This window comes from Mercenaria mercenaria, chromosome 2 (genome assembly GCF_021730395.1).
Source record: "Mercenaria mercenaria strain notata chromosome 2, MADL_Memer_1, whole genome shotgun sequence".
NCBI classification, from domain to species: domain Eukaryota; kingdom Metazoa; phylum Mollusca; class Bivalvia; order Venerida; family Veneridae; genus Mercenaria; species Mercenaria mercenaria.
Genome location: NC_069362.1, coordinates 1,435,141 through 1,445,129, shown reverse-complemented (window position 1 = coordinate 1,445,129; position 9,989 = coordinate 1,435,141). Strand labels below are relative to the sequence as shown.

Genomic DNA, 9,989 nt, shown 5'->3' with positions numbered 1-9,989 from the left:
AAACATTACTTAAGTTTCTCTGTATTGTGTGTAACGCAACAAAATGTAATGTAATGTAGCAAATAATGATAAAACATTGAATTATCAAATACTAACAATGTTAATATTTAGGAAGTACTTTATTAAATGAGAATCTGTATTCATTATCTTGACTGGCAGGAGATAAAACTACTATAAAATTTATGGCACAACTTTTATTTGTTACTTATGGATCAGAGATGTGTTATTTTCTACGTAAACTAGAATTTTTAATCAGAAAGTTTTTAAATATATTTGCAGGGGATTGTCAATCTTGATAAGTCCTCACGCATTGATTTATTTTATGCCCATTTATTGTAGACAATGTGTTTCAAAAAAAAGTGTAAGATACTAACATGATCCGTTTAAAAAAGAAATATTTTCAGAGAGTCTTCAGTCCGAAGATATGCAGATGATATTTTGAAAGAAAACCCCCCAGCTCTTTCTCTCCTAAACGGCAAACTTCAACAACTACATGGATGGCTGAAAGAATTTTCATTTTGAAATTAGTGCATGTTAGAATTTTGATTTAATTTTTTTAGTTTTTAAAGTACAGCCAGTTGCAACATAAATCATCTTCATTTTAGGAAAAATAATAAAGATCCAAACACCGTCAGTAAGTTAAAAGAAAAAGACAGGCATGGAAGTAGCAGGTTATTGTTGTTTTCTACTGTGCAATTTGGAAGTGAATGCTGGCACTTAGATTGTGTTATTATGGAAGTAAAGTCAGTAACGATACAAATCATAAGGGTGCACACGATTTCACATGGTTCAGGTAATTTTTTGTTCCCCTTTCTAAACGTTTTGATCGTTTGTGTTGTAATAAAGGAATGTATTTATTTTTAATACGGGGGTGGGGGGTTAAGGTCGCTGACTTCAAATCACTTACCCCTCATCGATGTGGGTTCGAGTCTCACTCGGGACATTGTGTTCTTCATGTGAGAAAGCCATCCAGCTGGCTTACAGAAGGTCGGTGGTTCTACCCAGGTGCCCGCTCGAGATGAAATAATGCACGGAGGGGCACCTAGGGTCTTTCTCCAGCATTAAAGCTGGAAAGTCGCCATATGACCTATATTGTGTCGATGCGACGTTAAACCCAACAAAATAAATATTTTTAATACGTGTGACGGCTGAACAGCGGGATTACCTTAAGACAAAAAATGTTAACGAAATTGTGCACAAAGGACAGAAAATATCAAAGAATATTAGGCTTCTCTACAATATTTTGTTTACATCTTATGTAAAAGTGACATTTGTTTTAAATATTTCTAACATGTTTGCTTTTAAATAAACCGTCTTTGTTTTTTGTTGTAAAAGTGGGTTTCAGGAGATTTTTTACATGCTTTTGAGCGTAACTATTCTATATTAATTTGTTACGGAACTTCAAATTTCAAATTGATAAACTGTTCATTGTTTCACTGCTGGCATTAAAATCAAACGATAAAGCCTTAATATGTTAAATCAATCGTTGTGAGTATTTATGAATATACATGGTATGGAATAACAATAGCCTGTTCATTTCTAAACTAACGTATTTGTCATTATTTCATTTAACTACCCATAATTTAATATTTTGAGTTTGCAATCAATAATATTCATTGCCAAAATATATGGTTAAAATTTTACTATTTCGCGTTCAAAAGATAGATGATACACCTTTGATAAACATTTGTACTTGCAGCCCAGCTAAAACACAAAATTGAATATAAACACATATTTACGTTTTTACTAGAAAAGAAGCAAGTCCAATTTGAGATGTCATTGAATATAAAAACCCATCAGCCTTAGCGTACATTTGCATTATTATTACATTTTTACATAAATTGAAAAAGTCTTATATTCCACAAGGGAACGTATGATTCCGTATGTGCGTATTTCATAAGAACTCGAGCATGTTTATTTTACATACCTTGTCTTAATGGGATTCACCCTGTGAGAACACTTTTATGTAATCTTGACCTAGTTTGGGATTACATTTGAGGTTTGGTGCATCATAAACTGGTTTAAACCCGTGATATTTGTTGTCCTACTAGGGTTCCTGTTTTGTACCCCTTTAAATTTGCTTTTTTTCTTTGTTCGGTATATGTTATACATTGTCTATTATTTATATGTTAGATTGTATGGCAAATCGACGCATTCAGACCATACATCGCATATATTACGGTTCGTCTTACCACGCAAAATTAAGTGTAAAAAATGTTACCTGTGTTAAACACAGTATCAAAAAAGAAGATGCAGTTTTGGAGAGAAAAATTAAAAGTTAATACATTAATCGAAGATGTAATCGTGTAGGGTAGTTGCTTTGTATGACGATCTTATTAGGATAATATTTTCGCTAGACCGCAGTTCAAGTGTTACAAATTCTTTTTAGTTAAACGTTTGCAATACGCAGATAATTAGCGATCTTAAAAATGTGTACAACTTTACCTTCTATACCATTTTTCTTTGTCATAATTCAACGGATTTAAATATGATTTGTTGGACATTGATAGCACGAAAACATTGAGAATGGCATACATACAAGCCATGAGTCCAGACAGCAATTTTTCTATTTTCTTTGCATAGCTTTGCTTCTCACTAGTCCGACTGTCAAATGACAATGAGCAAAAATGACAGTGTAATATCAAATTGTATTGATAGTATTATACTTTATTACCTTGTAATATTGCCTATAATCTGCGCTATTTTGTATACGATAATCGACATTATAACAGGCATAAACTCAGATTACGTTCAGTCAAGAGTGTTTTTTTTTATCACGGTTGTGTTTTTATTATTATATACTTTTAAATGTCATCAGTAATGGTACAACCTCTGACAAGTTTCAGAGGAAAGTAGTACTATTACTGTCGGGGATCGCTATGATATATAGGTACATGTAATATGTTATATTGGTATTAGTATAACTCGGATATAGGTTCGGAAAAAATGATGTTATCACATGGAGAGCACTTATTTATTAATATTATTCTAATATATTACCGGTATCGGTACAGCCCCTGATACGATTAAGAGAAGAGTGGGGCTATCACCAGCGGGGATTACTGTATTTATTTTATATCTATTCTATTCTATTTATCCAATCGTGAACGTTTATTTGCAGCAAGTGACCATACAATAAATTACGGGGCAGAGGAGAGTGGCAGAGGAGAGTGGTGCTATAACAACTGGAGGTTGCTGTGGTATATTGTCGTTATGTTATTAATATAGACTCTGGTACGGACCAGAGTAGAGTGGTGCTATCACCACTGGGGATTGCTGTGGTATATTGTTATTATGTTATTAGTATAGTCTCTGGTACGGGCCAGAGTAGAGTGGTGCTATCACCACTGGGGATTACTGTGGTATATGTTATTATGTTATTAGTATAGTCTCTGGTACGGGCCAGAGTAGATTGGTGCTATCACCACTTTGGATTGCTGTGGTTCATTGATAATATGTTATTAATATAGTCTCTGGTACGGACCAGAGTAGATTGGTGCTATCACCACTAAGGATTGCTGTGGTTTATTGTTATTATCCTATTAGTATAGTCTCTGACACTGGCCAGAGTAGAGAAGTGCTATCACCCCTGGGGATTGCTGTGGTATGTTGTTATTATGTTATTAGTTTAGTCTCTGGTAGGGGTCAGAGTAGAGTGGTGCTATCACCACTGGGGATTGCTGTGGTTTATTGCTATTATCCTATAAGGACAGTCTCTGACACGGGCCAGAGTAGAGTGGTGCTATCAGCCCTGGGGATTACTGTGGTATATTGGTATTATGTTATTAGTATAGTTTCTGGTACGGGCCAGAGTAGAGTGGTGCTATAACCACTGGGGGTTGCTATGGTTTATTGTTATTATGTTATTAATATAGTCTCTGATACGGGCCATAGTAGAGTGATACTGTCAAAACTGGGGATTGCTGTGGTTATTATCGTATTAGTATAGTCTCTGGTATGGGTCAAAGTAGAGTGGTGCTATCGCAACTGGAGATTGCTGTGGTATATTGTTATAATGTTATTTGCATAGTCTCGGGAACGGGCCAGAGTAGGGTGGTGCTATTACCACTGGGGATTGCTGTGGTTTATTTTAAATATTATCTTATCAGTATAAGGGCTGATACGGGCCAGAGTAGAGTGGTGCTATCACCGCTGGGGATTGCTGTGGTTTATTGTTGTTATGTATTAGTATAGTCTTTTACACGGGGCAGAGTAGAGTTGTGCTATCACTACTGGTGATCGCTGTGGTTTATAGTTATTATGTTATTAGTATAGTCTCTGATACGGGCCAGAGTAGAGTGGCACTGTCACCACTGGGGATTGTTGTGGTTTATTGTTATTAGTATAGTCTCTGACACGGGCAAGAGTAGAGTGGTGCTGTCACCCCTGAGGATTACTGTTGTTTATTGTTATTATGTTATCAGTATAGTCTCTGGTACGGGCCAGAGAAGAGTGGTGCTATCGCCACTGGGGATTGCTGTGGTTTATTGTTATTATCTTATTAGTATAGTCTCTGGTAAAAGCCCGAGTAGAGTGGTGCTATCGCCACTGGCGATTGCTGTGGTATATTGATATAATGTTTTAGCATAGTCTCTGGAATGGGTCAGAGTACGGTGGTGCTATTACAACTGGGGATTGCTGTGGTTTATTGTTATTTTCTTATAAGTATAGTGTCTGATACGGGCCAGAGTAGACCGGTGATATCACCACTGGGGATTGCTGTGGTACATTGTTATTATGTTATTAGTATAATCTCTGATATGGGCCTGAGTAGAGTTGTGCTATCATGACTGGAGATCGCTGTGATTTATTGTTATTATATTATTAGTATAGTCTCTGACACAGGCGAGAGTAGAGTGGTACTGTCAAAACTGGGGATTGCTGTGGTTAATTGTTGTAATGTTATTAGTATAATCTCTGGTACAGGCCAGTGTAGAGCGTTGCTGTCAACACTGGGGATTATTGTGGTTTATTATTATTATTATGTTATTAGTATAGTCTCTGGTACGGCCAGAACAGCGTGGTGCTATCTCCACTAAGGATTGCTGTGGTATATTGTTATTATATTATCAGTATAGTCTCTTATACGGGCCAGAGAAGAGTTGTGCTATCACCACTGGTGATCGCTGCGGTTTATTTTTATAATGTTATTAGTATAGTCTCTGATACGGGCCAGAGTAAAGTGGTACAGTCACCACTGGGGATTGCTGTGGTTTATTATTATTATGTTATAAGTATAGTCTCTGGTACGGCCAGAGCAGAGTGGTGCTATCTCCACTGGGGATTGCTGTGGTATATTGTTATTATGTTATCAGTATAGTCTCTTATACGGGCCAGAGAAGAGTTGTGCTATCACCACTGGTGATCGCTGCAGTTTATTTTTATAATGTTATTAGTATAGTCTCTGATACGGGCCAGAGTAAAGTGGTACAGTCACCACTGGGGATTGCTGTGGTTTATTATTATTATGTTATTAGTATAGTCTCTGGTACGGCCAGAGTAGAGTGGTGCTATCACCACTGGGGATTACTGTGGTTTATTGTTATTATGTTATTAGTATAGTCTCTGGTACGGGCCAGAGTAGAGTGGTGCTATCACCACTGTGGATTGCTGTGGTTTATTGTTATTTTGTTATTAGTATAGCCTCTGATACGGGCCAGAGAAGAGTGGTGCTATCACCACTGGGAAATGCTGTGATGTATTTTTATTATGTTATGAATATAGTCTCTGATATGGGGCAGAGTAGAGTGGTGCTATCAACACTGGGGATTACTGTGGTTTATTGTTATTATGTTATTAGTATAGTCTCTGGTACGGGCCAGAGTAGAATGGTGCTATCACCACTGGGGATTACTGTGGTTTATTGTTATTATGTTATTAGTATAGCCTCTGGTACGGTACAGGGTAGAGTGGTGCTATCAAGACATGAGATTACTGTGGTTTATTGTTATTATGTTATTAGTATAGTCTCTGGTACGGCCCAGAGTAGAGTGGTGCTATCACCACTGGGGATTACTGTGGTTTATTGTTATTATGTTATTAGTATAGTCTCTGGTACGGGCCAGGGTAGAGTGGTGCTGTCAAGACATGGGATTACTGTGCTAATTGTTATTACGTTATTAGTAAGTCTCTGGTACGGTGCGTAGGCGAATGGTGCTATCAGCACAGGGGATTACTGTAGTATTTTTAGTATGTTATTGGTATAGTCTCTTGTACTGTCCAGTATAGATTTGTGTTATCACTACCGGGTATTACTGCATTATAATATGTCATTGGTGTTGGTATTGGTTTAGTCTCTGCCACGGGGCAGAGGAAAGTGGTGCTATCACCACTGTGGATTACCTTGGTATATTGTTATTACGCTATTAGCATAGTCTCTGGTACGGGCCAGCGTAGAGTCGTGCTATTACCACAGGGGATTACTGTGGTTTATTGTTATTATGTTATTAGTATAGTCTCTGGTACGGGCCAGAGAAGAGTGGTGCTATCACCACTTGGGATTACTGTCGTATATTGTTATTATGTTATTAGTATAGTCTCTGTTACGGTATAGAAGACATTAGTGCTATCAGCAGCGGGGATTAGTTTAGTTTTTACGTGTGTTTTTGGTATAGTCTCTGGTAAGGGCCATGGGAGATTGGTGCTATAGCAACTTGGGATTACTGTGGTATATTGCTATTATGTTATTGGTATAGTCTCTGATACGTGGCAGAGAGGAGTGGTGCTTTCACCACTGTGGATTACTATGCTGTGGTATATCGCTCTTAAGCTATTAGTATAGACTGTGTTACGGTAAAGAGGAGAGTGGTGCTATCACCACAGGGAATTAATGTTATTTATTGTCATTATGTTCAGAGTATATTCTCTGGAACGGGCCAGAGTAGATAGGTGCTATCATCAATGGGGATTACTGCATAATATTATGTTATTGGTATTGGTTTAATTTCTGCTACGGGTCATCGGAGAGTATAACCCGTGGGGATTACTGTGGTATATTGTTATTATGTTATTAGTTAGTCTTTGGTATGGTAAAGAGAGAGTGGTGCTATCACCACATGGGATAACTGTGGTATTTTTCAGAATGTTATTGGTATAGTCTCTAATACGGACAAGAGGAGATTAGTGTTATCACTCCTGGGGATTAATGTATTATTGTTGTTATGATTTTAGTATAGTTTTTGCTACGGGGCACAAGAGAGTGGTGCTATTACCACTGGGGGTTATTTGTGGTATATTGTTTCTATGTTATTAGTATAGTGTCTGGCACAGTACAGAGGTGAGTGTTGGTGCTATCACCACCGGGGATTACTCTGGTTTATTGTTTTTATGTAATTAGTATAGTCTCCGGTACAGGTAAGAATAGTGTGGTGCTGTCACCATTGGGGATTACTGTGGTTTATTGTTATTATATTATTTGTATAATATCTGCTACGGGCCTGAGTAGAATGGTGCTATCACCACTGGGCATTACTGTATTATTTTATGTTATTTATATTGGATTTCATTTTTACTGATCAGAGGAGAGAAGTGCTATCACTGCCGGGGTTTAATGTTGTTTATTATTATTATATAATTATTATAGTCTCTACAACGGGGCAGAGGAGAGTGATGCTGTCAACACTGGAGATTACTGTGGTATATTGTTATTATGTTATTAGTATAGTCTCTGTTACGGTACAGAGGAGAGTGGTGCTATCACCAGCGGGGATTAGTGTAGTTTTTTTTAGTAAGTTATTGGTATAGTCTCTGGTACAGGCCAGAGGGAGCGGTGCTATCACTACGGGGTTTACTTGGTATATTGTCATTATGTTATTAGTATAGTCTTTGGTATGGTACATAGGAGAGTGGTGCTATCACCACCTGGGTTACAAAAGTATATTCTTATTATGTTATTGATATAGTGCCTGGTACGGGCCAGAGTAGAATAATGCTATTTCACTGGGGATTACTGTATTATATTATGTTAGTGGTGTGTGGTACGGACCAGAGTAGAGTGGTTCTATCACCACTAAGGATTACTGTTTCATATCATGTTATTGTTATTATGTTATTAGTATATTCTCTGGTACGGTACAGAGGAGAGTGGTGCTATCACAACCTGGGATTAGTGTAGTATATTGTTATTGTGCCATTAATATTGGACTCTGGTACAGGTCAGAGGAGAGTGGTGCTATCACCACAGGGGATTACTGTATTATATTGGTATTATGTCATTGGTTTTGATGTAGTGTCCGGTACGATACAGAGGAGAGTGGTGCTATCACCACCTGAGATTATTGTATTATATTGATATTATGTATAGTCTCTGGTCATTTGAAAATTGATTGGTAAAGTTAATGTATGATGGAAGCAGAAGGATTTTTTTCTAGATCTACGGTTCAGAAACAACCAGTAACTGTAACCAAGGTACACTGTTGACTTTTATTCTAAAGTTAGTGACGGCTGAAATCTTTAAGATATGAGAAAATCGTACTCCGTGTATTCTTGGGTTTTCATGGTTTTTTTTTTTTACGTTTCAGTGAGATTAGTTCTTTACAAGTGAAAGATATTACTTTTCACGAAAATCATATGACTATCAGTATCAAAAAGAGTAAAACTGATCAGTTAAGTAAATGTTCTAAAATACGTATTGCTAGAACGAGAAATAAGCCATGTTCGGTGTCTTGGGTAGAAAAATATATTGCTGCCACAGGTCTCACTCTCTTTTCATCAGATTACATTTTCACTAGAAAGATTGAAAAGCTACGTTTTTGATAATACGAGCATTATATTCAAGAACGCATTTTTTTTTCTCGAAGCTATGGTAGCTACCGGAGAAAAGAAGGAGCTTTTTGGTTTACATATTTACCAGAGGAGATGCTTCTGCCGCGGTAAACAAAGGTAAACAACGGCGGTATTTCTTGTAGTAGGTTACTTAATAATCATGGAAGATGTAAGTCCGGTAATACGTAGGACAGATATGTTGATTACAGTTTTGAAAACAAGTTGCAGCTTTCTAAACTTCTAGGAATGTATAGATGTTGATATACATAAACTATGAACGGATTTCAGAGACGCTTTTAGCTCACCTGAGCACAAAGTGCTCATAATGAGATATTGTGATCACTCACCGTCCGGCGTCCGTCCGTCCGTTCGTCGTCCGTCCGTCTGGCGTCCGTCCACACTTTCCTTTAAACAACATCTCCTCTGAAACCATATGGTGGAAGTTGGTGAAACTTGGCCTGGATGTTTCTTCGGTGGTCCCCTTCAAAAGTTGTTCAAAGAATTGAATCAAAAGTATTACATAGACTTATATAGAAAAACACTTTAGAAATCTTCTTGTCTGAAACCACAAAACCTATGCCTTTGATATTTAGTATGTATCATTGCCTTGTGGTCCTCTACCAAGATTGTTCAAATTATGTCCCTGGGTGAAAGAAGCCCCGACCCGGGTGACCCAAGTATTACATAGATTTATATAGGAAAACAAAAACTTTAAAAATCTTCTTGCCTGAAACTGCAAAGCTTCTGATATTTGGTATGGTGCATTGCCTAGTGGTCCTTTACAGAAATTGTTCAAATTAAGTCTCCGTGGTGAAAAGAGGCCCTGCCCTGGGAGTCCCAAGTTTTACATAGACTTATATGGGGAAAACCTTTAAAAATCTTCTTGTCTGAAGGTTCAAGGCTTAGGCCTGTAATATTTGGAATGTTGTATTTCCCAGTGGTTCTCTAACAAGAATATTCAAATTATGCCCATTTGTTGAATAGAGGCCCTACCCCGGGGGTCACTTGTATATAGAGTTATAGAGCAAATAATACTTAAAAAAATATCTGATCATATTTCCTACACTGTTTAATTATAACTACTTAACTACCCCAAATAATTAGGGGTCAATTGACTGTGACCTTGACCTACTGACCTACTTTTTTTTAAGATACAACCTTGGAATTCGGATGGCATATACAGTTTTGCACACTGATCTTAACACTGACCTTCAGTGACCTTGAGT

General features: G+C 37.3%; 1 long non-coding RNA gene across 1 annotated transcript in view; it reads left to right on the top strand.

Moving 5' to 3' along the window:
* The first annotated feature begins 3,120 nt into the window (after positions 1 to 3,120).
* The window catches only part of LOC123563087 (uncharacterized), a 43,907-nt gene continuing 37,038 nt past the window's right edge, over positions 3,121 to 9,989 (top strand). Inside the window, exon 1 of the long non-coding RNA XR_008368056.1 lies at positions 3,121 to 3,200. This is a non-coding gene — a long non-coding RNA (uncharacterized LOC123563087). The remainder of the gene's footprint in view (positions 3,201 to 9,989) is intronic.